The following is a 27,278-nucleotide window of genomic DNA, read 5'->3' as shown; positions in this document are numbered from 1 at the left end:
AAATTCTTTTATCTGATTTTTCCTTAAATAAGTTGGTATCAAGTGCCTTATCTTCCATCTCACTAATTCTCATTTCTGTTGCCTCATTTCTTCTCCTATGACTTTCTATTGAGTTGTCTAATTTTGAAATTCTATTGTTAAACTTTTGGATTTCTGTTTACTGTCTCTTTATGTGTTAAATTTGTCATTATTGTCTTGTATAACCTTCTTAAGTTCTTCTATTGCTTTGTCTGTGTGTTCCTCGGCCTTTTCTGTGTTTTGCCTGATCTCTTGAAGAGCTCCATATTTTAATTTTTTGAATTTTTCCTCTGGTTATTCCAGGAAGACTTCTTCATCTGGAAGGTTTCCTTGTTTTGGTGTCTTGCTGAAGCCATTATGGTCTGTGTCGTGTGATTTGATGTTGATCGTTGTCTCTGAGTCATCAATACGTTATTATACTTATTCATTTTGTGTTTTCTTACTGTGTCCTAGCTTCTTGTTTTGTTTCATTTTGATATGCCCAAATAGGCTGGTCATGTAAGCTAGTTTGATTGTTGGCATCTTTGAAGTTCTCATGTCCTGTTGCCAGGTGGTTAGAGCTGTTACTAGGTATGTGAGCCCAGGATTCCACTTACTTTTCTTGTGTGGATTCAGCTCATGTGTTCAGTTCATTGGTCACCGAGTGTGTGATACAGGCTCTCACCTACAGTCCTAGATGGTCAGGGGTGATTGGAGCAGGCACAGGTATCTGGCTGCAGTAGGCAGTCATGTGCTTAGGAAGGCAGGGGGTTGACAACTGCCCTTGAGTTTTGGGTGGAAAGCTGTCCTTGTTCCCTAGAGCATGCAGGTTGGTGGGTTGTACTCTGAGCACCCAGTGCTGTTGGCTGTAAGGACTAGGAAGCACCACTTATTCTTGGATCCCTCTCATGGGTGGCTAGGAGAAGTGGGTGGAGCCACCAGTCCTCAGGCCCCTGATTAATGGGCAGAGTGGTGTCAAATGTCATATATAGTCTATTCACTTGTTTTTTTCTGGTCTTTGTTGTAAGAGGGACCACAGGAAGCATATGGCTACTCAGCCATCTTAGCCCTGCCTCCTAATTGTTTCTTTTTGTGTGTTCATAAATTTAAAAGTCTGGAAAGGTTTGAGGAAAAGAAAGAGATGCATTCAAACAAGGCCAACATGTCTTTGGACAGGTAATGGAAATTGAATGCAGTGGTCACATAAGTCATGGATTGACAGGTTCCCTTTCTGCTTATCCTTTATTCAGGGTTTAAGAGAAACACAGGCTAGCCAGGTTTTAATATATCATAACATTCACTTGAACCTTTATTTTCTATTTATTTCAGTTAGATTCTCTTTGAGATGGAGAGCCAGGGCTGCCCCTGAAGAGAACCTAAAATCTCTTTTTTTTGTCCTCCCCACTCCCCTCTATTCTGCCTCAAACCAACCAAACCTGTTGCTATCTAGTCACTTCTGACTCATAGCGACCCTGTAGGACACAGTAGAACTGTCCCATAGTATTTCTAAATCTCTAAAAAAAAAAATTTTTTTTTTTTTTTAATGGAAGTTGACTGCCACATCTTTCTCCTGTAGAATGTCTGCTGGTTTTGAACCACTCACCTTTATGTTAGCTTCAGAGCACTTAACCAGTGTGCCACCAGGGATCCCTCATTCTGCCCCAACTATGTTTAACATTTTTTTTCTTTAAATAAAATGTATATATATATTTAATTCTGGCAAAAATATACATAACATAAAATTTACCTTTTTTGTTTGTTTTTTTTTGCTGTTGTTGTTGAGTTGTAGTTCTTTATACAATTTGAATGTTAATTCCTTATCAGTATATGATTTGCAAATATTTTCTCCCAGTCCAGTCTTTTTATTCTTTTGATGCTTGTCTTTCATGTACATAAGCTTTTTTAACAATAAAGTTCCATTTATGTATTTTTCCTATTATTGCCTGTGGTTTTGGTGTCATATCTAAGAACCTATTGCCACATCGAAGGTTGTGAAGCTTTTTACTCAGGTTTCCTGTTTCCTTTTAATACCGTGTCTTTGTTATCTAGAGGTGCTATAATAGAAATACCACAAGTGGAGACCTTTAACAAACAAGTTTATTTCCTTGCAATAAAATAAGCTAAAAGCCCACATTCAGGGCATCAACTTCAGGGGAAGGCTTCCTCTGTCTGCCTTCTCATCAATCTTCCCCTGGACTAGGGGCTTCTCCACACAGAGACCCCAGGTCCAAAGGACATGCTCTGCTCCTAGCACTGGTTTCCTGGTGGTATGAGGTCTCCCTCCTCTGCTCACTTCCCTTTCCTTTTTATCTCCTGAGAGATAAAAGGCGGTACAGACCATACCCCAGGGAAACTCCCTTTACATTGGATCAGGCATGTGACCTGGGTAAGGGTGTTACAATATGACCCTAATCCTCTTCGACACAATATTACAATCACAAAGTGGAGAACAACCACACAATACTGGGAATCATGGCCTAACCAAGTTGACACATATCTTTAAGGGACACAGTTCAACCCATGACATTCCAGCCTCAGCCCCCACCAAATTACATCCTTGCAACATGCAAAACTGATTCACCCTATCATATCATTGCAAAAGTCTTAATTCCGTGTCCAAAACCCCAAAATCCCTCTTCATCTATGAAATCTAGAAAATAAGTTATCTGCTTCCAAAGGCACAATGAAAGAGCAGACACAAGCTAGACATTTCCATTATGAATGTGAGAAACTAGAGGAAAAGAAGGGATGAAAGGCACCAAGCAAGTCTGCAGAACATTATTTACATTAGCCCTCAAGGCTTTGAAAATAATCTTCTGTTGTTTGAGACAATTTACACAATGGCACTGCCCTCTAGACTCTAAGTATTGGCCACACTCTGCAGATTCTGAGTGGGAGCCCCTTCATCCTGGGCTCCACCCTCCAGGCCAACTGGGACAGCAACTTTGCTCACTCAGCTTTAGGCACAACCATTTTTCTAGTCCATCTGAGTGGCAACTCCACCCTTAGAAACACCAGAGGTCATGGCTCCACCCTTTGAAGCCCTACAGGTCCTGGCCATACCTTTTGATACTGAGGCACCTTGGCTTCTTGTGTTCCTTGCCTCTTCAGCTTCTGCTTCCTGGTTTCTTGGCTTCTTAGCTCCTTGGTCCTCACGTCCACCTCTTGCCCTACTGGGGCTAATGTTCCAAAGTTCTGTAGCTCCACCAAGAAGAGCCTGGAGGCACCCCACTCTACCAGGAAGCCTCCTTTGCACAGGCATTCAGCTCTCTTGCTCCATAGCTCAGCTCCAGAGTGGTCTAGTGCTGGTCTTCTGGTTCTGTTGCTGCTGGTTCCCTGCTACTGCTGCTTCTCTGCTGTTGCTGGTTCTCTGGTGCTGCTAGTCCTCTGCCACTGCCACTGCCACTCCTCTCTCCATCACAATTTCAAAACAGCTTGCACGTTTTAGGTATCTGTTAGAAAAGCACCCCACTCTCTCAGTACCAAATTATGTCTTAGTCATTTAGTTCTGTTATAACAGAAATACCACAAGCTGATGGCTTTAACAAAGACAGGTTTATTTCCTCACCGTAAAGTAGGGTAAAAGTCCAAACTCAGGGCATGAGCTACAGGGGAAGGTTTTTCTCTCTCTGTTTGCCTTCTCATCAATCTTGCCCTAGACAAAGAGCTTCTCCACACAGGGACCCTGGGTGCAAAGGAAGTACTCTACTCCCAGCACTGCTTTCTTGGTGGTATAAAGTACCCCTTCTCTGTTCACTTCCCTTTCCTTTTTATCTTTTCAGAGATAAAAGGTGGTGCAGGCTACAGGTCAGGGAAACTCCCTTTACATTGGATCAGGGATGTGACCTAGGTAAGGGTGTTAGAATCCCACCCTAATCCTCTTCATCATAAAATTATAATCACAAAATGGAGAACAACCACACAATACTGGGAATCATGGCCTAACCAAGTTGACACATATTTTTTGGGGACACAATTCAATCCATGACACACGATAAGCAATTGTGGAGTTTCCTCAATTAATACAATTAATAATTTTCTCCTAACTTCAGACCTTTATTCAACATGCTGCATTAATAAATTTCTTACCCAATTTTTTTTTATTTAGCAATTAATTAAATTAAGTTTGTACAATACTTAATATACCAATACTTAAATCAGAGTATTTCTTTCTTGGCTTTTCATCAAACATAACTAGATTTGGTTTCACTTTCAATCTTTACCAAGGCTGAATCATAGTTTTGGAGTCTTATATGGTTATTACACAGATTCATATTCCCAGAGATAATGGAGAACTTTTGGAAGTTCCTGAGGTAGGGGGGGACAGAGTTGTGCTTTTAGAGATTATTTTGGCTGCAGTGCAGGTATCTAGGGGCCCTGGAGGTGTAGTGGTTAAGAGCTCAGGCTGCTAATCAAAAGGTTGACAGATTGAATCCACCAGCCGCTCCTTGGAAATCCTATGGGACAGTTCTACTCTGTCTACAGGTTTTACTATGAGTTAGAATTGACTCGACCACAAAGCGATTTTTATGGGGCATGTGGCTAAATTAGAGACATATGTGGGAATATGCTAGAATAACAATTAGGGATCATGCAATTCAGTAGTAGAGTTCAGTTTAAACTGAAGAAAGTGCCTGAACATGGGGAGTGACTGTGGGAAAGAGATGGAGTTCATTGTGATGGTAGACTCTCCTACTTGGCAGAAGAGAAATGTGGAAAATATTTTGAAGGTTTTATCCAGAAAACAATTTAATTTCCACTAATATTTATTGAGTGCCTATTATATAATATGCACCATTCTTAGCCTCCAAAGCAAAGTAGTAAACAAGACAGAAGTGATCTTTGTCCCAACAGAGATTACAGTTTAGAGAGGAACATGGAAAAAAAAAAAAAAGGAAAAATATGTCTGATGAGTGTTATGATGGAGGCTCTCCCAGGAGCTATGAGAACATAGAGAATGGCAGCAGATATTTATTGACTGTTTAACATAAGGCAGGCACTGTTCTGAGCATTTTGCTTATGCTAGCTCATTTAATTGTCACAACAACCCAATGAGAGAGATTCTATCATTACCAGCCCTATTTTATCAATGATGAACCTGAAGCACAGAGAGTTTAAATCACCTGCCCAAGGTGTGATAATTAGTAGATATGGAGATGGAATTCATACTTATGCCCTCTCACTCTGTAGCCCACACTCTTAAGTATTATGATGAGAAGAGATTGATGAACTCAGTTACTGAAATGTTTAAGGACCCAGGAGGACATCCAGGTAGAAATTTATAGTAAATATTTAAACACTTTACAAGGAAGGCAATAAACTAAGAACTGATTTAGAGACACTCCAGGAGACAACAACTCAAGGCAAGTACTGCAATCCTGTACATTTAATATTATGACATAAAGAAGCTTTAAGGAAGAAATCTTTTGGCAAAATCTCCCTTAAGGATTTGGGAAGAAGAGGAAAGAAAATAATACAATAGATTTCCCTTCAGAGATGAAGATGATAAGGATATGGGAGTTTTTTTTATGGCTCTGCATTGGGGGATGTGTAATCCCTTGAGTGAGTTGAAAACTTGAGTAAACACCGATCCCTCGGGAACTAAAGACAGATCATGGTCCAGGGTGTAAGCGCAATCCCCTTATTTCTCTTTTATTTGCAGGATCTGTTCCCTGGGGAAGAGCCTGAGCCAGCTCTAACCTGTTTATAATCAAGTGCATTACATCAGTAACTCACACTAAATCGTCTGCGCTTCGTCAAGTGGAAATGGTGATAATAATACTTTTTTCCCCTGTTCCTTGAGAACACTCAATATTAAAATCAGAAAATATCATCTGTAGCTCAAAAAGATTTTCAGGGCATTTCAGAAATTAATCCAGGACAACATCCTGTTAAAATCAAAGGAAACAAAGCCTCAGAGCTTGAAATTTCTCTTCTGGGACCACAGGAGTAAGAAAAAAATCGAAAAAGAAGCATATACATATTTTGGTATAAAAAGGGGAGTTCTTCAGTTCCTTCCATATTAATGTCCCACTTATTTTGAAAGAAAATGCTGGGATCTACCATATGCCCTTTCTTTCCCATTTTGTGCAGTCCAACAGTAATTGGAAGATTCTGACTCAGCTGGGAGCACATTATGTTCAGACATTAGGGCTGCTGTGGATTCTGTCTCTCAGTAAATTTCCTCTCCCAGGAAGGAACTCTCATTTTTCTGGATTTATGACTTTTACTCTGTGACAAGGAGCTGTTACAGGACCTCTCCTAGACTCTGGTTCCTTAGTTTTGAATTAGAAACAATGTTCATGGTTCCCATTCTGCCAACATCTAATTTGCATCTGAAGGCAGGACCATGATCCTAGGGCTTCTGCTTCTAATTTATTTGTGGGGGGGGGGGGTGCTCAAGTGAGTGAAGAAATAATCGTTTGAGAAAGAGGCAATTCTGTCCTGATCATCTTTCTTCTTTATTCCTTGGTAATTCCAGCTGTCATGTTACATAAGGCAACACTGACATTCGGTGTGTAGACAAATTTGGAGGTAGTCTTTGCCATTTTTAGCTTACAAAGACTCTAATAATGGGAGATTAGTGTCACTCCATATCTTGATAGTAGTAAAGGCCAATTATATGGGCCCAGGTTGGGTTAGTCTCAGACATTCTCGGCATATACCCTACTCTTGTAGGAGGAGATATTGTAGGAAATTCTGGCTTGCCATCTAATGTACCCCCTTCCTCTTGTCTCCACAGGCAGTTCTATAGCAAAATGGCTACTGGAAATGGTTCTTTCGTGACCAAATTAATTCTGATAGGATTAACAGATGAACCAGATCTCCAACTCCCTTTGTTCTTCCTGTTTCTAGTAATGTATATGGTCGCTGTGTTGGTAAACTTGGGATTGATAACTCTGTTTGGGCTGATTTCTTACCTTCACACCCCCATGTACTTTTTCCTCTTTAGCTTGTCCTTCATAGACCTCTGTTATTCTTCTGTTTATACCGAAAATGCTAATGAACTTCATATCAAAGAAGAATATTATCTCCTACAAGGGGTGCATGACCCAGCTCTACTTTTTCCTTTTTTTTTTTTTTGTCATTTCTGAATGCGATGTATTGACATTAATGGCCTATGATCACTATGTGGCCATCTGTAATCCACTTTTGTATAACATTGCCATGTCCCCTGAAGTGTGCTTCAACCTTATTTTTGATTCATACTTGATGGCCTTTTCTGATGCTGTGGCTCACACTGGATGCATGCTGAGACTGACTTTCTGTGATGCCAACACAATTAACCTTTACTTTTGTGACCTTCGCCCTCTGCTGCGGCTCTCCTGTACCAGCACCTATGTCAATGAGCTGGTGGTTTTTATTGTGGCAGGCATCAACATTATTTTCCCAGTCTTACCATCTTTATCTCTTATGGTTTCATTCTCTCTAGCATCCTCAGCATCAATTTTACTGAGGACAGGTCCAAAGCCTTCAGTACCTGCAGTTCCCACATAATTGCTCTTTCTCTGTTCTTTGGCTCAGGTGCATTCATGTATCTCAAACCATCTTCTGCAGGGTCTGTGGGTGAGGGAAAAATCTCTTCTGTGTTTTACACCAATGTGGTTCCCGTGATGAACCCCTTAATCTACAGCTTTAGAAACAAAGATGTTAAACTTGCCCTGAGGAAAATCCTGGGTAGGAAAATGTTTTGATTAGAAACAGTATCTCTCTGTGCAGGTTGTCAGAGGACAGGGAGGCTCTGCATATTTAATTTCAGTATTTTTGGTGGCATTGTTCTTATTTCTTTCTTACCTTGGTCTTACCTTGGTGAGTGGTATTTGTCTATTTTTCAGTAATTTATTTCTACATTTTTGAGGTGTATGCTTTTTTTTACCCAACATTTGCATAATTTATTCTAATTCTCACTTTTTAAGGAAGGAATTTATTATCACTGTATTTTTCACTGTAAATTTGGATTTTTTTTTTCTCTTGGAAAAATATTAGTGGTTCTGTGAATTATTCAATAATGCAATTTTAGTGTGACATTACACCATTGCAGTGGAGGCCTCTTATTAGGTACTTGTAATGTTCCATTGGATGTATTAATGGGTTAATCTTTCTACTCCTGTCTTTCTATCCTCAACTGGGTGGGAGCATGTGTCCTTCACAAGTCACTATTTTACAGAGATAAGATGTTCCACGAACACTAGCAGGTATAACTCGCTTCATAGGTGTAAACACTATGCACTAACCTTCTTTTGACAGAGAATTTTCTTATTTAACTTCCTACACCCAAACTGACACATAACTGATCATATATCTATAATTATCAAATGGATGGGAGGCTTAAACTCAGAGGCATTAATGATTTACTTGAAGCCACAAAGCTTCTTAGTGAAAAAGCCAAGAGTAAGGTATTAGCTTACTGACTTAAAGTCTGCACTGATTTAAAGTCTGCTTTCTACTATACTTTGTTTTCATTCAGTTTATTTTTTAGAAAACATGAAATTTAGGAAAATATTTTTATTTTGAAATTTGACTGTGTTTTGTTCCAGGAGGATACATCACTTTCTTTCAGGGATTTTTTTGTTTGTTTAGGGAAACATTTTGGTCATTCTTTCTGATGGGAGGAGGATGCCTATTTGGCAAATACAGTTGGGAGATGAATGACCCAAATAAACACTGATTTTTTTCCTGAAAAATAAAATGAAGTGAATTTGAAATATTTGCAGGTGTTTTTATTTCAAAGAATAGAGGACATGGGAGAGAAAGAAATCCAGAAACATGTCATTAGACCAGGACCAAAGAGTCACACAGCCAATAAATAAGAGATTCCATGTGTAGGGAATGGTCAGTGGGGTTTCAGACACTGAATTTCAATCTTTCTTTTACCCAGATTCTTTAAGTACTGCAGTGAAATCTACACTGTACAAAAAGCTTTGATAGAGCTTATAATGCACAATGGTCATACACTCTTAACAGTGTTTTAGGGAATGAAGGATGAAAAGGTATAGCCAAATTAGTGAGGAATCAGGTAGTGAGAGCACTGCAACTTTGGGAGATAAAATAGTGCATGGTAATTGAAACTGAACTTAGGAAGCAGAAATTTCAAAAGCAAAATGATGAGAAAATGAAAGTCCCTACCCTCTCCCTTCTGGAAGGTCCAGGAATTATTATGAAGATCACAGAATTTCTCCGGGTAGGATGAGTGCTTAGGTTGTATGTTATGAAAGAAATTATAAATCCAGGGAGCAGGAAGACTTGAGAATAACTAAACTGCATGTGTTTTTGTGTCTCTGATGTGCTATGCCCCTGTGTATTTTAAGCTTTACACAACTCAGATTGCAGCTGATGTAGGAATTATCATTGAAAAAAACATTTTTCCTCAGATTATTTTTTTTCCAAAATTTTATTTATTTTGTTGTGGAGAATACATACAGCAAAACCTACACCAACTTCACAAAAAACATACATGAGCTAATTAGTGACAGTGATTACATTCTTTGAGTTGTGTGACCATTCTCACCCTCCTTTTCTGAGTTGTTCCTCTCTCATTAACAAAAACTCACTTCCCCCTTAAGGTTCCCATCTAAAGTTGCTGTTGTCAATTTGATCCCAGTTCTTAAAAAAGCATAATGCTTAAGGCAAGATTTTTGACTAGTTAAGCTAAGATATTGTTGGATTTTTAGGATGACTTCAGGCAATATTTTTGGTTTAAAGTTTAAAGATTATCTCAAGGCAATAGTTTCAGGGGTTTGTCCACTCTCCATGGCTCCAGAAATTCTAGAGCCAATGAGAACTTGAAATTCTGTTCTGCATTTTTCCCTTTTTGATCAGTCTTCTTTAGAATCTTTATTTAAAATATTTAATAATGGTATCCAGGCACCATCCAGTACTTCCGGTCTCATGCCAAAGAAGCCTGTTGTTCATGGAGGCAATTAGCTAGACATTCCATATCTTCCTCCTATTCATGACTCAGTTGCTTCTTCTGTTGCTCCAGGTGAATAGAGATCAATTGTTGTGACTTGGATGGCTGCTTGCAAGCTTTTAAGACCCCAGGCAGTATACAAGGAACTAGGTGTTAGAAAACAAGCACTAAACACTTTAGTAGGCCGCTTACCTGGATGTCACATGAAACCATGACACTAAACCTCCAACCCAAGGCCATGAATTGCTTGGTTGTACATAAGAAGCCTCAGCTGCTCCTCTTATCTTTTTGTCGTTATTATAAATATGTCTATACACAACTTTTGCCAATTCAGCTTTTTACAGGTGTACAACTTATTGACAGAAATTATAATAGTTCTCTATACAACCCAATGAAAGAAAATTTTCCATCACCTTTGGCCCTCTTTCCTCCCTCCCCTACCTCCCCTTCTAACCACAAGTAAACTTTGGTCTCTGTACATTTATGTTTTTTTTTTTTTTATCTTTTTACGTAAATGAGATCCTACAATATTTATCCTTTTGTGATTGACTTATTTCCCTCAGCATAATGTCTTCAAACTCCATCCATACTGTAGCACGTATGAAGACTTCATTTCTCCTACTGGCTGAGTAGCATTTCACTGTATGTATATGCCACATTTTATTTATCCATTCATTTGATAATGGGTATTTAAGATGTTTCCACATTTTGGCTATTGTGGACAGAGCTGCAGTGAGCATTTGTGTACAAGTCTGTTTTTGAATTTCTGCTTTCACATCTTTTTGGAATTTACGTAGGAGTAAAATTGCTGGGTCTTATGGTAGTTCTATTTTCAGTTTTTTGAGAAACTGCCACACTATTTCCCACAATGGCTGTACCATTTTGCATTGCCACCAGCAATAGTTGAGTGTTCAAACTTTACCACATCCTTGTCAACATTTGTTTTTTGTTTTTAAATTTACTATGGCCATCATAGTGGGAATGAAATCATATCTCATTATGGCTTTGATTGGCCTCTCTCTGATGGCTAATGAAGCTGCCATCTTTTCATGTGTTTGGTGAATATATGGATGTTCTCTTTGGTGAAATGGCTATTCAACTCCTTTGCCCATTTTATGAATGGGTTATTTGTCCTTTTATTGTTAAGTTCTTGAAATTTTATATGTATATTGCTTTTTAAATTCTTGTTGGAGATATTGTTTCCAAAGATATTCTCCCAATCAATATCTTGTCTTTTCAATTTTTTGTTAAAGTCATTTTATGACCAAAAGTTTTTAATTTTTATGAGGTCTCATTTATTTATTTTGTTGTTTGCTGTTTGTGCTTTTGTTTTTATACTTCATAATCCACTTTTGAAAGCTAGGACTAACAGCATTGTCCTTGCCTGTTCTTCTAAGAATTTTATTGTTTTAGTTTACATATTAGGTCCTAAACCTTTTTGAATTTGTTTTCATGTATAGTGTGGAACATAGATCCTGCTTTCTTTTTATTTTCCTGCACAAAAACCAGTTGATCAGAGACATGTGGGTTTATTCCTGGACTTAATTCTATTCCGTTGGTCTATGTGTCTATTGTTATGCTAGTACCAGAGTGTTTTAATTTCTGTAGCTGTATAGCATGTTTTAAACTCAGGAGTTATGAGCCATCCTACTTTGTTTTTCTCTTTCAAGTTTGTTTTAGCTATTCAGGCCCTCTTCCCATTCCACATAAATTTGAAGATTTCTTTTTCTATTTCTATAAAGAATGCTGTTGGTATTTTGATACAGATTGAATTGAATCTATAGATTGCTTTGAATAGTGTTGACATCTTAAAAATATTAAGTCTTCCAGTCCAAGAACATGGAACGTCTTTCTATTTATTTAAATCTTTTTTAATCTCTTTCGGCAACGTTTTCTAGTTTTCACTGTATAAGACCTTCAAATTCCTGGTTAGATTTATTCCTAGATATTTTATTCTCTTAGATGCCATTATAAATGAAATTGTTTCCCTAATTTTTCTTTCAGATTTCTCATTGCTGGTGTATAGAAACCCAACTCACTTTTGTTTGTTGACCTTGCACCCTTCAACTTTTCTAAGTTGAAAGTTGACTCTGCTTTGTTCCAGGAGAATACACAACTTTCTCTCAGGGTGGGTACGGCATTTTTGTTTCTTTAGGGAAACATTTTGATGGTTCTTTTTGTTGGGAAGAGGATGACAATTGGGCTAATATAGTTGGGAGATGAATGACCCAAACAGACACTGATTTTATTTTGAAAAATATAGTAAATTTGAAATATATGCAAGTGTTTTTATTTCATTAGACCAGGAACAAGAGACACAGAGCCAATAAATAAGAGATTCCCGTGTGGGGAATGGTCCATGAGGTGTCAGACACTGATTCACTCTTTCTTGTATACCATTTTGTTGAGTACTGCAATAACCTATGCTGTACAAAAGTTTTTGATAAAGCTTGCAATGTGCAATGATCATAGACTGTTAGTAGTATTTTGAGGAATGAAGGAGGAAAAGATGTAGCCAAATTTTTGAGGAATCAGGTATCAAGAGTACTGCAACTTTAGGAGATAAAATAGTGAGTGGTGAATGAAACTGTAGTTAGGAAGCAGAAATTTAGAAAGCAAAATATAAGAAAATGGAAGCCCCTACTCTCTCTCTTCTGGAAGCTCCTGGAAATATTTTGGAGATCACAGAATTTTTCTGGGTAAAATGAGGGCTTAGGTTATTTGAAATTAAAGAAATTTTAAATGCAGAGAGCATGATTACCTGGGAACAACTAAATTGCACCTGTTTTTGTGGATTTGACATATTATGCTCATGTAGATTTTAAACTGTACAAAACTCAAATTGCAGCTGATATAGGAAATATAATTTAAAATAAACACTTTCCTCAGTTTATTTTTTTCTAAATTTCAATTATTTTGTTGTTGAGAATATATACAGCAAAACCTACCCCAATTCAACAAAAAACCTACCAGTACAATTTAGTGACATTGACTCTATTCTTCTAGTTGTGCAACAATTCTCACCCTCCTTTTCTGAGTTGTTCCTCCCTCATTAACATATACACACTTCCCCTATAGTTCCTATCTAATCTTTCAAGTTGCTGTTGTCAATTTGATCCCATATAAATAGTTCTTAAAAGAGCATGATGCTCAAGGCAGAATCTTTTTACTAGTTAAGCTAAAATACTGTTTGGTTTTAAGATGACTTCAGGGGATATTTTTGGTTTAAGTTTTAAGGACTGTCCCAAGGCAATAGCGTCAGGGGCTCATCCACCTTCTATGCCTCCAGAAAGTCTAGAGTCCATGAGAATTGGAAATTCTATTCTGCATTTTTTGCCTTTTGATCAGTCTCCTATAGAATCTTTGTTTAAACTCTTCAGTAATGTAGTCAGGCACCATCCAGTACTTCTGGTCTAGTGGCAAAGAATGCAGGCCTTCATGGAAGCAATTAGCCAGGTATTCCATAAAAAAACCAAAAACACAAACCCATCGCCATAGAGTGGATTCCAACTCATAGCAACCCTATGGGACAGAGTAGAACTGCGCTATAGAGTTTCCAAGAAGCCCCTGGTGGATTTGAACTGCTGACCTTTTGGTTAGTAGCTGAACCCTTAACACTTATTCCTTATCTTCCTCTTATTCCTGACTCGCATTCTTCTTCCATTGCGCCCGGTGAATAGAGATCAATTGCTGTGACTTGTATGGCTGTATGCAAGCTTTTAAGACCCCAGACACTATGCAGTGAACTAGGAGTTAGAACAGAAGCACTAAACACGTTATTAGGCCACTTAATAATTAGACTCCCATGTATCTGTCAGTTTGTCGCACTTTGGGGCCTTGCATGTTGCTATAATGCTGGAAGCTATGCCACGTGTATTCAAATACCATCACGGCCACCCAAGGAGAATAGGTTTCAGCTGAGCTTCCAGACTAAGATAGACTAGGATGAAGGACCTGGCAGTCTACTTCTGAAAAAATTAGCCACTCAAAACCTTATGAAAGGAGGGCGGAGCCAAGATGGCGGACTAGGCAGACGCTACCTCGGATCCCTCTTACAACAAAGACACGGAAAAACAAGTGAATCGATCACATACATAACAATCTACGAACCCTGAACAACAAACACAGATTTAGAGACGGAGAACGAACTAATACGGGGAAGCAGCGATTGTTTCCAGAGCCTGGAGCCAGCGTACCAGTCAGGTACGGCACAAGCACAGAGACCTGCTCCACCCCCTTGAACTAACCCCGGGAGGGGGACCAGCTGGTTCCACGGGCGGCGTGGGACGCAGCCGGTAGGAGAAGTCCCCGGGAGGCAGTGACTGATCTTGGAGCAGAAAGAGCAGCATCCGAGCCGGGGAACCGTCCCGCAGGGATTAGGACTGCACGCAGGTACGCCATAAACACGGAGAGTTGCTCCACCCCCTGAACTAACCCCGGGAAGGGGACCAGCCGGGTCACGCGGGCGGCGTGGGACGCAGCCGGTAGGAGAAGTCCCCGGGAGGCAGCGACTGGTATTGGAGTGGGGAGAACAGCGTTCCAGCCAGGACACTCGGTCGCGGCACAAGCACAGGGAGCTACTCCACCCATCTGAACTAACCCCGGGAGGGGGCCCACCTAGTTCACGGGGGCGGCACGGCCACGCGGCTGGAGAGACGAGAAGTCCCCGGGAGGCAGCGACTGATTTTGGAGTTGAGAGTGCACCGTCCCAGTAGGGGAGCCTTGACGCTGGGCGTGGGGCTGGAAGCGGAGGATCTGACCGTGACTCCAGCGGGCCAGACCCCCCGGGGGCAATCTCCACACAGCCAGCACACATAGGCGACGCGCCCGCGGGAATCTCAGATATAACAGTCATTCCAAGCAAGACAAGCAACTCTGGCTATATTCTGAGGTGCTACTCTCCTATCTCTCTGTTCCCTCCCCCACCCTTCCCAGGCGGCTTCATTAACATCTGAATAGCCTGAGCCAAAGGGAGAACTCTGATAGGGATCTGACTGCAGTTTTTTTTTTAGCGGATTTTCTGGAAAAACTAGTTTCCCAGTGATGGCTCGGAGACAACAATCCATATCAAACCACTTAAAGAAGCAGACCGGGACAGCTTCTCCAACCCCCCAAACAAAAGAATCAAAATCTTTCCCAAATGAAGATACAATTTTGGAATGTTCAGATACAGAATATAAAAAACTAATTTACAGAATGCTTAATGATATCACAAATGAAATTAGGATATCTGCAGAAAAAGCCAAGGAACACACTGATAAAACTGTTGAAGAACTCAAAAAGATTATTCAAGAACATACTGGAAAAATTAATAATTTGCAAGAATCCATAGAGAGACAACATGTAGAAATCCAAAAGATTAACAATAAAATAACAGAATTAGACAACGTAATAGGAAGTCAGAGGAGCAGACTCGAGCAATTAGAATGCAGACTGGGACATCTGGAGGACCAGGGAATTAACACCAACATAGCTGAAAAAAACTCAGATAAAAGAACTAAAAAAAATGAAGAAACCCTAAGAATTATGTGGGACTCTATCAAGAAGGATAACCTGCGGGTGATTGGAGTCCGAGAACAGGGAGGAGGGACAGAAAACACAGAGAAAATAGTTGAAGAACTTCTGACAGAAAACTTCCCTGACATCATGAAAGACGAAAGGATATCTATCCAAGATGCTCATCGAACCCCATTTAAGATTGATCCAAAAAGAAAAACACCAAGACATATTATCATCAAACTCACCAAAACCAAAGATAAACAGAAAATTTTAAAAGCAGCCAGGGAGAAAAGAAAGGTTTCCTTCAAGGGAGAATCAATAAGAATATGTTCTGACTACTCAGCAGAAACCATGCAGGCAAGAAGGGAATGGGACGACATATACAGAACACTGAAGGAGAAAAACTGCCAGCCAAGGATCATATATCCAGCAAAACTCTCTCTGAAATATGAAGGCGAAATTAAGATATTTACAGACAAACACAAGTTTAGAGAATTTGCAAAAACCAAACCAAAGCTACAAGAAATACTAAAGGATATTGTTTGGTCAGAGAACCAATAATATCAGATATCAGCACAACACAAGGTCACAAAACAGAACGTCCTGATATCAACTCAAATAGGGAAATCACAAAAACAAACAAATTAAGATTAATTAAAAAAAAAAAAATACACATAACAGGGAATCATGGAAGTCAATAGGTAAAAGATCACAATAATCAAAAAGAGGGACTAAATACAGGAGGCATTGAACTGCCATATGGAGAGTGATACAAGGCGATATAGAACAATACAAGTTAGGTTTTTACTTAGAAAAATAGGGGTATATAATGAGGTAACCACAAAAAGGTATAACAACTCTATAACTCAAGACAAAAACCAAGAAAAACGTAACGACTCAACTAACATAAAGTCAAACACTATGAAAATGAGGATCTCACAATTTACTAAGAAAAACGCCTCAGCACAAAAAAGTATGTGGAAAAATGAAATTGTCAACAACACACATAAAAAGGCATCAAAATGACAGCACTAAAAACTTATTTATCTATAATTACCCTGAATGTAAATGGACTAAATGCACCAATAAAGAGACAGAGAGTCACAGACTGGATAAAGAAACACGATCCATCTATATGCTGCCTACAAGAGACACACCTTAGACTTAGAGACTCAAATAAACTAAAACTCAAAGGATGGAAAAAAGTATATCAAGCAAACAATAAGCAAAAAAGAAGAGGAGTAGCAATATTAATTTCTGACAAAATAGACTTTAGACTTAAATCCACCACAAAGGATAAAGAAGGACACTATATAATGATAAAAGGGACAATTGATCAGGAAGACATAACCATATTAAATATTTACGCACCCAATGACAGGGCTGCAAGATACATAAATCAAATTTTAACAGAACTGAAAAGCGAGATAGATACCTCCACAATTATAGTAGGAGACTTCAACACACCACTTTCGGAGAAGGACAGGACATCCAGCAAGAAGCTCAACAGAGACACGGAAGATCTAATTACAACAATCAACCAACTTGACCTCATTGACTTATACAGAACTCTCCACCCAACTGCTGCAAAATATACTTTTTTTTCCAGCGCACATGGAACATTCTCTAGAATAGACCACATATTAGGACATAAAACAAACCTTTGCAGAGTCCAAAACATCGAAATATTACAAAGCATCTTCTCAGATCACAAGGCAATAAAACTAGAGATCAATAACAGAAAAACGAGGGAAAAGAAATCAAATACTTGGAAAATGAACAATACCCTCCTGAAAAAAGACTGGGTTATAGAAGACATCAAGGAGGGAATAAGGAAATTCATAGAAAGCAACGAGAATGAAAATACTTCCTATCAAAACCTCTGGGACACAGCAAAAGCAGTGCTCAGAGGCCAATTTATATCAATAAATGCACACATACAAAAAGAAGAAAGAGCCAAAATCAGAGAACTGTCCCTACAACTTGAACAAATAGAAAGTGAGCAACAAAAGAATCCATCAGGCACCAGAAGAAAACAAATAATAAAAATTAGAGCTGAACTAAATGAATTAGAGAACAGAAAAACAATTGAAAGAATTAACAAAGCCAAAAGCTGGTTCTTTGAAAAAATTAACAAAATTGATAAACCATTGGCTAGACTGACTAAAGAAATACAGGAAAGGAAACAAATAACCCGAATAAGAAATGAGAAGGACCACATCACAACAGAACCAAATGAAATTAAAAGAATCATTTCAGATTATTATGAAAAATTGTACTCTAACAAATTTGAAAACCTAGAAGAAATGGATGAATTCCTGGAAAAACACTACCTACCTAAACTAACACATTCAGAAGTAGAACAACTAAATAGACCCATAACAAAAAAAGAGATTGAAACGGTAATCAAAAAACTCCCAACAAAAAAAAGTCCCGGCCCGGACGGCTTCACTGCAGAGTTCTACCAAATTTTCAGAGAAGAGTTAACACCACTACTACTAAAGGTATTCCAAAGCATAGAAAATGACGGAATACTACCCAACTCATTCTATGAAGCCACCATCTCCCTGATACCAAAACCAGGTAAAGACATTACAAAAAAAGAAAATTATAGACCTATATCCCTCATGAACATTGATGCAAAAATCCTCAACAAAATTCTAGCCAATAGAATCCAACAACACATCAAAAAAATAATTCACCCTGATCAAGTGGGATTTATACCAGGTATGCAAGGCTGGTTTAATATCAGAAAAACCATTAATGTAATCCATCACATAAATAAAACAAAAGACAAAAACCACATGATCTTATCAATTGATGCAGAAAAGGCATTTGACAAAGTCCAACACCCATTCATGATAAAAACTCTTACCAAAATAGGAATTGAAGGAAAATTCCTCAACATAATAAAGGGCATCTATGCAAAGCCAACAGCCAATGTCACTCTAAATGGAGAGAACCTGAAAGCATTTCCCTTGAGAACGGGAACCAGACAAGGATGCCCTTTATCACCGCTCTTATTCAACATCGTGTTGGAAGTCTTAGCCAGGGCAATCAGGCTAGACAAAGAAATAAAAGGTATCCGGATTGGCAAGGAAGAAGTAAAGTTATCACTATTTGCAGATGACATGATTATATACACAGAAAACCCTAAGGAATCCTCCAGAAAACTACTGAAACTAATAGAAGAGTTTGGCAGAGTCTCAGGTTATAAAATAAACATACAAAAATCACTTGGATTCCTCTACATCAACAAAAAGAACACCGAAGAGGAAATAACCAAATCAATACCATTCACAATAGCCCCCAAGAAGATAAGATACTTAGGAATAAATCTTACCAAGGATGTAAAAGACCTATACAAAGAAAACTACAAAGCTCTACTACAAGAAATTCAAAAGGACATACTTAAGTGGAAAAACATACCTTGCTCATGGATAGGAAGACTTAACATAGTAAAAATGTCTATTCTACCAAAAGCCATCTATACATTTAACGCACTTCCGATCCAAATTCCAATGTCATATTTTAAGGGGATAGAGAAACAAATCACCAATTTCATATGGAACGGAAAGAAGCCCCGGATAAGCAAAGCACTACTGAAAAAGAAGAAGAAAGTGGGAGGCCTCACCTTACCTGACTTCAGAAACTATTATACAGCCACAGTAGTCAAAACAGCCTGGTATTGGTACAACAACAGACACATAGACCAATGGAACAGAATTGAGAACCCAGACATAGATCCATCCACGTATGAGCAGCTGATATTTGACAAAGGACCAGTGTCAATTAACTGGGGAAAAGATAGCCTTTTTAACAAATGGTGCTGGCATAACTGGATATCCATTTGCAAAAAAATGAAACAGGACCCATACCTCACACCATGCACAAAAACTAACTCCAAGTGGATCAAAGACCTAAACATAAAGACTAAAACGATAAAGATCATGGAAGAAAAAATTGGGACAACCCTAGGAGCCCTAATACAAGGTATAAACAGAATACAAAACATTACCAAAAATGATGAAGAGAAACCCGATAACTGGGAGCTCCTAAAAATCAAACACCTATGCTCATCTAAAGACTTCACCAAAAGAGTAAAAAGACCACCTACAGATTGGGAAAGAATTTTCAGCTATGACATCTCCGACCAGCGCCTGATCTCTAAAATCTACATGATTCTGTCAAAACTCAACCACAAAAAGACAAACAACCCAATCAAGAAGTGGGCAAAGGATATGAACACACATTTCACTAAAGAAGATATTCAGGCAGCCAACAGATACATGAGAAAATGCTCTCGATCATTAGCCATTAGAGAAATGCAAATTAAAACTACGATGAGATTCCATCTCACACCAGCAAGGCTGGCATTAATCCAAAAAACACAAAATAATAAATGTTGGAGAGGCTGCGGAGAGATTGGAACTCTCATACACTGCTGGTGGGAATGTAAAATGGTACAACCACTTTGGAAATCTATCTGGCGTTATCTTAAACAGTTAGAAATAGAACTACCATACAACCCAGAAATCCCACTCCTAGGAATATACCCTAGAGATACAAGAGCCTTCATACAAACAGATATATGCACACCCATGTTTATTGCAGCTCTGTTTACAATAGCAAAAAGTTGGAAGCAACCAAGGTGTCCATCAACGGATGAATGGGTAAATAAATTGTGGTATATTCACACAATGGAATACTACGCATCGATAAAGAACAGTGACGAATCTCTGAAACATTTCATAACATGGAGGAACCTGGAAGGCATTATGCTGAGCAAAATTAGTCAGAGGCAAAAGGACAAATATTGTATAAGACCACTATTATAAGATCTTGAGAAATAGTAAACCTGAGAAGAACACATACTTTTGTGGTTACGAGGGGGGGAGGGAGGGAGGGTGGGAGAGGGTTTTTTATTGATTAATCAGTAGATAAGAACTGCTTTAGGTGAAGGGAAAGACAACACTCAATACATGGAAGGTCAGCTCAATTGGACTGGACCAAAAGCAAAGAAGTTTCCGGGATAAAATGAATGCTTCAAAGGTCAGCGGAGCAAGCGCGGGGGTCTGGGGAACATGGTTTGCGGGGACTTCTAAGTCAATTGGCAAAATAATTCTATTATGAAATCATTCTGCATCCCACTTCGAAATGTGGCGTCTGGGGTCTTAAATGCTAACAAGCAGCCATCTAAGATGCAGCAATTGGTCTCAACCCACCTGGAGCAAAGGAAAATGAAGAACACCAAGCCCACATGACAACTAAGAGCCCAAGAGACAGAAAGGGCCACATGAACCAGAGACCTACATCATCCTGAGACCAGAAGAACTAGTTGGTGCCCGGCCACAATCGATGACTGCCCTGACAGGGAGCTCAGCAGAGGACCCCTGAGGGAGCAGGAGATCAGTGGGATGCAGACCCCAAATTCTCATAACAAGACCAAACTTAATGGTCTGACTGAGACTGGAGGAATCCCGGCGGCCATGCTCCCCAGACCTTCAGCTGACACAGGACAGGAACCATCCCCGAAGACAACTCATCAGAAATGAAAGGGACTGGTCAGCGGGTGGGAGAGAGATGCTGATGAAGAGTGAGCTAATTATATCAGGTGGACACTTGAGATTGTGTTGGCAACTCTTGCCTGGAGGGGGGATGGGAGGATAGAGAGAGAGGGAAGCCGGCAAAATTGTCAAGAAAGGAGAGACTGAAAGGGCTGACTCAAGACGGGGAGAGTAAGTGGGAGTAGGGAGTGAGATGTATGTAAACTTATATGTGACAGACTGATTGGATTTGTAAACGTTCACTTGAAGCTTAATAAAAGTTATTATAAAAAAAAAAAAAAACCTTATGAAAAACAGGGGAACTTTGTCTGATATAGTGTTGGAAGATGAGCCCCACAGGTTGGAAGGCACTCAAAAGATGACTGGGGGAGAGCTGCCTCCTCAAAGTAGAGTCGAATGACGTGGATGGAGTAAAGCTTTTGGGACCTTCATTTGCTAATGTGGCATGACTCAAAATGAGAAAACAGCTCCAAACATCCATTAATAACTGGAACCTGGAATGTACAAAGTATGAATCTAGGAAAATTGGAAATCATCAAAAATGAAATGGAATACATAAACATTGATATCCTAGGAATTAGTGAGCTGAAATGGACTGGTATTGGCTATTTTGAATCAGACAGTCATAAAGTCTACTATGTCGGAAATGACAACTTGAGGAGGAATGGTGTTGAATTCATCATCAAAAAGGACATTTCAAGATCTATCCTGAAGTACAATACTGTCATTGATAGGATACTATCTATACACCTACAAGGAAGACCAGTTAATACGACTATTATTCAAATTTATGCAACAACCACTAATGCCAAAGATGAAGAAATTGAAGACTTTTATCAGCTTCTGTAGCCTGAAATTCACTGAACATGCAATCAGGATGCATTGATAATTACTGGTGATTGAAATGCAAAAGTTAGAAACAAAGAATTATCAGTAGTTGGAAAATGCGGCCTTGGTGATAGCAGCAATGCTGAAGATTGAATGATAGAATTTTGCAAGGCCAATGACTTCATTGCAAATACCTTTTTTCACCAACGTAAACAGTTACTATACACGTGGACCTCACCAGGTGGAATCCACAGGAATCAAATCAACTACATCTGTGGCAAGAGACTATGGAAAAGCACGATGTCATCATTCAGAACAAGGCCAGGGGCCTACAGTGGAACAGACCATCAATTGTTCATACTCAAGTTCAAGTTGAAACTGAAGAAAATCCAAGCAAGTCCACGAGAGCCAAAATATGACCTTGAGTATATTCCACCTCAATTTAGAGACCATCTCAAGAATAGATTTGACGTGTTGAGCACTAATGACTGAAGACCAGACAAGCTGTGGAATGACATCAAAGACGTCATACATGAAGAAAGCAAGAGGTTATTGAAAAGACAGGAAAGAAAGAAAAGACCAAGATGGATGTCGGAGGAGATTCTGTAACTTGCTCTTGAATGTCAAGCAGCTGAAGTAAAAGGAAGAAATGATGAAGTAAAAGAACAGAACAGAAGGTTTTAAAGGGCAGCTCGAGAAGACAAAGTAAAGTATTATATGACATGCACAAAAAGCTGGAGCTAGAAAACCAAAAGGGAAGAACATGCTTGGCGTTTCTCTAGTGGAAAGAACTGAAGAAAAAATTCAAGCCTCGAGTTGCAATAGTGATGGATTCTATGGGGAAAATATTAAATGACACCGGAAGCATCAAAAGAAAATGGAAGGAATACACAGAGTCATTACTCCAAAAAGAAGTAGTCGACTTTCAACCATTTCAAGAGGTAGCATATGATCAGGAACCGACAGTACTGAAGGAAGAAGTCCAAGCTGCACCGAAGGCATTGATGAAAAACAAGGCTCCAGGTTTTGACAGAATATCAATTGCATGCAGTGCTGGAAGTGCTCACTTGTCTATGGCCAACTGACTGGAAGAGATCCATATTTATGCCTACTCCCAGGAAATGTGATCCAAAGGAATGTGGAAATTATCTAACAATATCATTAATATCACACGCAAGCAAAATTTTGCTGAAGATCATTCAAAAGGGGCTGCAGCAGTATATTAGCAGGGAATTGCCAGAAAAACAGGCTGAATTCAGAAGAGGATATGGAACCAGGGACATCATTGCTGATGTCAGATGGATCCTGGCTGAAAGCAAAGAATACCAGAAAGCTGTTTACCTGTGTTTTATTGACTACGCAAGGCATTCTACTGTGTGGACCATAATAACTTTGGATAGCATTTCAAAAAATGAGAATTCCGGAACACTTAATTGTGCTCACGAGGAGCCTGTACATAGATTAAGAGGCAGTTGTTCAGACTGAACGAAGGGATACTGAGTGGTATCCTTTCACCTTACTTATTCAATCTGTATGCTGAGCAAATGGGCCAAGAAGCTGGACTACATGAAGAAGAATGGGGAATCAGGATTGGAGGAAGACTCTTCCACAACCTGTGTTATGCAGATGACACAACCTTGCTTGTTGAATTAGAGGACTTGAGGCACTTACTGATGAAGATCAAAGATCACAGCCTTCAGTATGGATTACATCTCAACATAAAGAAAACAAAAATCCTCACAACTTGACCAATTAGCCACACCATGATAAACAGAGAAAAGTTTGGAGTTGTCAAGGATTTCATTTTACTTGGATCCACAATCAACGCCCATGGAAGCAGCAATCAGGAAATCCAAAGAAGCACTGCTTTGGGCAAATCTGCTGCCAAGGACATCTTTAAAGTGTTGAAAAGCAAAGATGAAACCTTGAAGACTAAGATGTGCCTGACCCAAGCCATGGTATTTTCAATTACATCATATGCATGTGAAAGCTGGACAATGAATAAGAAAGACTGAAGAATTGCCGCCTTTGAATTGTGGTATTGGTGAAAAATATTGAATATACCACGGACTGCCAAAAGAATGAACAAATCTGTGTTGGAAGAAATACAACAAGAATGCTCCTTAGAGGCAAGGATGGTGAGATTGCGTCTTAGATATTTGGGACATGTTGTCAGGACGGATCAGTCCCTGGAGAAGGACATCATACTTGGTAAAGTACAGGGTCAGTGGAAAAGAGGGAGACCCTCAACAAGATGGATTGACACAGTGGCCGCTTCAAAGGGCACAAGCATAACAATTGTAAGGATGGGGCGGGAACGGGCAGTGTTTCATTCTGTGGTATATAGGGTCACTATGAGTCAGAACCGAATTGATGGTACTTTTTTAACAACAAATGACAGCAAGTATTTTGAAAAAGCTCATGTAGTCTTATTGTGAATTTTTGTTATTTATCACTCAAAGGAAAACGCACATTAGGTTAGATGAAATGTTCTGGACATCGTTTTAACAATCCAATGAGGTTCATCATGAAAAAAATGTGTATTAATATTAATATCATATGTTCCTAGAAAAATTTTTTGAGCTTACTTAAACCTTGTATCACTAGTCAGGTAATAAACATCTTTAGCATAGAGTCACTTTCCTCTAATTCCTTTATTTCCCATTTTGTATATTGAAAATATATGATATACAGGAAGGTGAAGAATCACTTGTTGAGTAGAATTTTCTTGTTTCAGTAACAGTAGTAATAAAGTATTTAGATAATAATTAAGAAAATAAATTAATAATAACAATAATAAATGAATCTTGACTTTTGCTTTTCTTTTATGCTCTCTAGTATGATATGAAAATAAAGCCATTACAATTTCTTATTCCAATTTCTTTTAAACTCTTTTATTTACAAAATAATTGAAACGTATTTTACTGGATTTCTCTATAGTCTTCACTCAACTTCTTACATAACCACAGTAACAATACCAAAATCAGAATATTAATATAAAGTTAGTAATTAATATATAAGCCTTATTAAATATCACCAGCTGTTGCAATAATAGTCTTTTAATTTTTTCTTTTTTTTTTTATGGTAGTAAAAATGAGCCCTGGTGCACAGTGTTTAAGAGCTCAGTGGCTAACCTAAAGTTTGGCAGGCGGAATGCACCAGCCACTCACTGGAAACCTATGGTGCAGATCTGTAGTGTTCTATAGAATCACTATGAGTTGGAATCAACTCGATGGCAATGTTTTTTTTTTTTTTTTTTTTATCTATAAAACAAAACATTTGTCATTTCAATATTTTATACAGTGACATTTTTACAGTGAATTCAGTGTCATCAATGATAGTTATCACATTGTGCAGCCATCACCACTGCCTGTTTCCAAATATTTCCATCCCCCTTAACAAAGCTCAGCACCCCCTAAGCTAGACTCCCTTCCTCCCACACATGGCAACCACTAAAAATTTTGATCCATGAGGCAACCCAAGATGATACATTGTATTTAGATGTATGTCATTTTAGTCTTCTCCCATTTGATTTAGTCTGTCAGTCTTTCTTTGTCTTGCATGATATTGACTCTTAAAGAATTCTCACCAATTATGTTTGTACAATGTCTCTTAGATTGGATTTTTCTGAAGTTATCTCATAACTAATTTCAAATTACTCATTTTGGTAAGAATATCAAAGTGTGCTCTTCTTAGCTTATAAAATATATCATATTGATAATGTTAACTTCAAAAAATATTTTTATTATTTTAAAGGTATAGGTAACACAATATTTGCAAATTCAACATTTTTTCACTTGTACAATTCAATGAAATCAGTTACATCAATCATGTTTTGTAACCATCACCAACATCCATTACCGTATCCTTCATCTCCATAAACAGAAACTCAGTAGTAGCTATGAGTGGGATAATGTGTTCATTGTGAACAGCTGCTGTAGCATACATGTCATTGCTAGAACAGATTAATAAAGGTCTAGACATATATTATGAAATCAGTCATTTGACAAATGCATTCTTCTTTATTTTAATCAGAAAAGAGAATCAAAATGAGTTTGCATTCAAGTGGAATGGGTAATTGTCATGGATTGGATTATGTCCCTCCAAAAATGTGTGTATTAACTTGGTTAGGCCATGATTCCCAGTATTGTGTGATTGTCCTTCATTTTGTGATTGTAGTTCTGTGTGAAGGGGGTTAGGGTGGGATTGTAACACCACCCTTACCCAGGTCATATCCCTGATCCAATGTAAAGGGAGTTTCTCTGGGGTGTGGCCTGTACCACCTTTTATCTCGCAAGAAATAAAAAGGAAAGGGAAGTAAGCAGAGAGTTGGGGACCTCGTACCACCAAGAAAGCAGCACCAGTAGCAGAGTGTGTCCTTTGGAACCGGGGTCCCTGCACCTGAGAATCTCCTCAACCATGGGAAGATTGAGGACAAAGACCTTCTTCCAGAGCTGACAGGGAAAGCCTTACCCTAGAGCTGACGTCTTGAATGTAGACTTTTAGCCTACTTTAACGTGAGGAAATAAATTTCTCCTTGTTAAAGCCATCCACTTGTGGTATTTCTGTTATGGCAGTACTAGATGACTAAGACAGTAATATTAGATATTTACACTTTTTTCTTGAGATATATTATCTCCTCTACCTCTGTCATGAGATATTCTGAAGTGATCCAAACCATCTGGGCATCTTACCAAACATAACGTTGGTGTCATATTTCTGTTTAGGTACTATAAGTAAGAGATTGCTAGTATGTTGGAAGCAAGATTTATGTACTCCAGGGAATGGAAAGTAAACCCTACAAAGATTTGGAAACCTGCCATTTCACTTAAACTTGCATGTGTCCTGTAGTTAGAAGCATGCTGGATATCCCTTCCAAGGTAAAGAGAAATTGTTGCATCTTCTATCACAAAGAAGTGTTAGGGAGGCAACATATTCTACTCTTAGGAATCCTGCTCTGACTCATACTCTGGGTGACACTGAAGTCAGTTCATATGAGTGGGGCTCAGAGTAGAAAAGAGGTTCTGCAGCAGGCAGCTCTACAGCCCTGTACTTGTGTCATAAAATCCAGCAGACATTATGCCTTCGGAATTGTTGGCAGTGGGAAAAGATGGAGTGCGGATTTTATGGCAAGCCCCAGTGACAGGATCACTATGCAGGCCCCTGGGACTCTGAGTCAAGGCCATGCCATTCACACTGGAAAATTATATGCCTTTTAAGAAATAACTTCTTGTGTGCTTTTGAACCCTGATAGATTTAGGCATTTTAAACCACAAGACCCTAATTGAGCATACATCTGGAACTGTCCATTAGGAGATGGGTTCTGTCTGATTCCCAAGTCACAAATTATATGGGGCCAGTAGATGGAAATAGTACCCGTAGGTTCAATTCCAACATAACAAGAAGGCTCCAATAGGCTGCATGAGCAGGTAGCTCAGACACTAAGGTCACCAAACACTGTTTCACCAGCCTCCTTC

General features: G+C 38.8%; 1 pseudogene; it reads left to right on the top strand.

Annotated features, from left to right (window-relative positions):
* Positions 1 to 6,755: 6,755 nt before the first annotated feature.
* LOC126060711 (olfactory receptor 8B3-like) lies at positions 6,756 to 7,691 on the top strand (annotated as a pseudogene).
* The last annotated feature ends 19,587 nt before the right edge of the window (positions 7,692 to 27,278 follow it).

The sequence above is a fragment of the Elephas maximus genome, chromosome 17 (genome assembly GCF_024166365.1).
Source record: "Elephas maximus indicus isolate mEleMax1 chromosome 17, mEleMax1 primary haplotype, whole genome shotgun sequence".
NCBI lineage: Eukaryota > Metazoa > Chordata > Mammalia > Proboscidea > Elephantidae > Elephas > Elephas maximus.
Note: the sequence above shows the minus strand (reverse complement) of the source record. Positions and strands in the feature narration are given on the sequence as shown.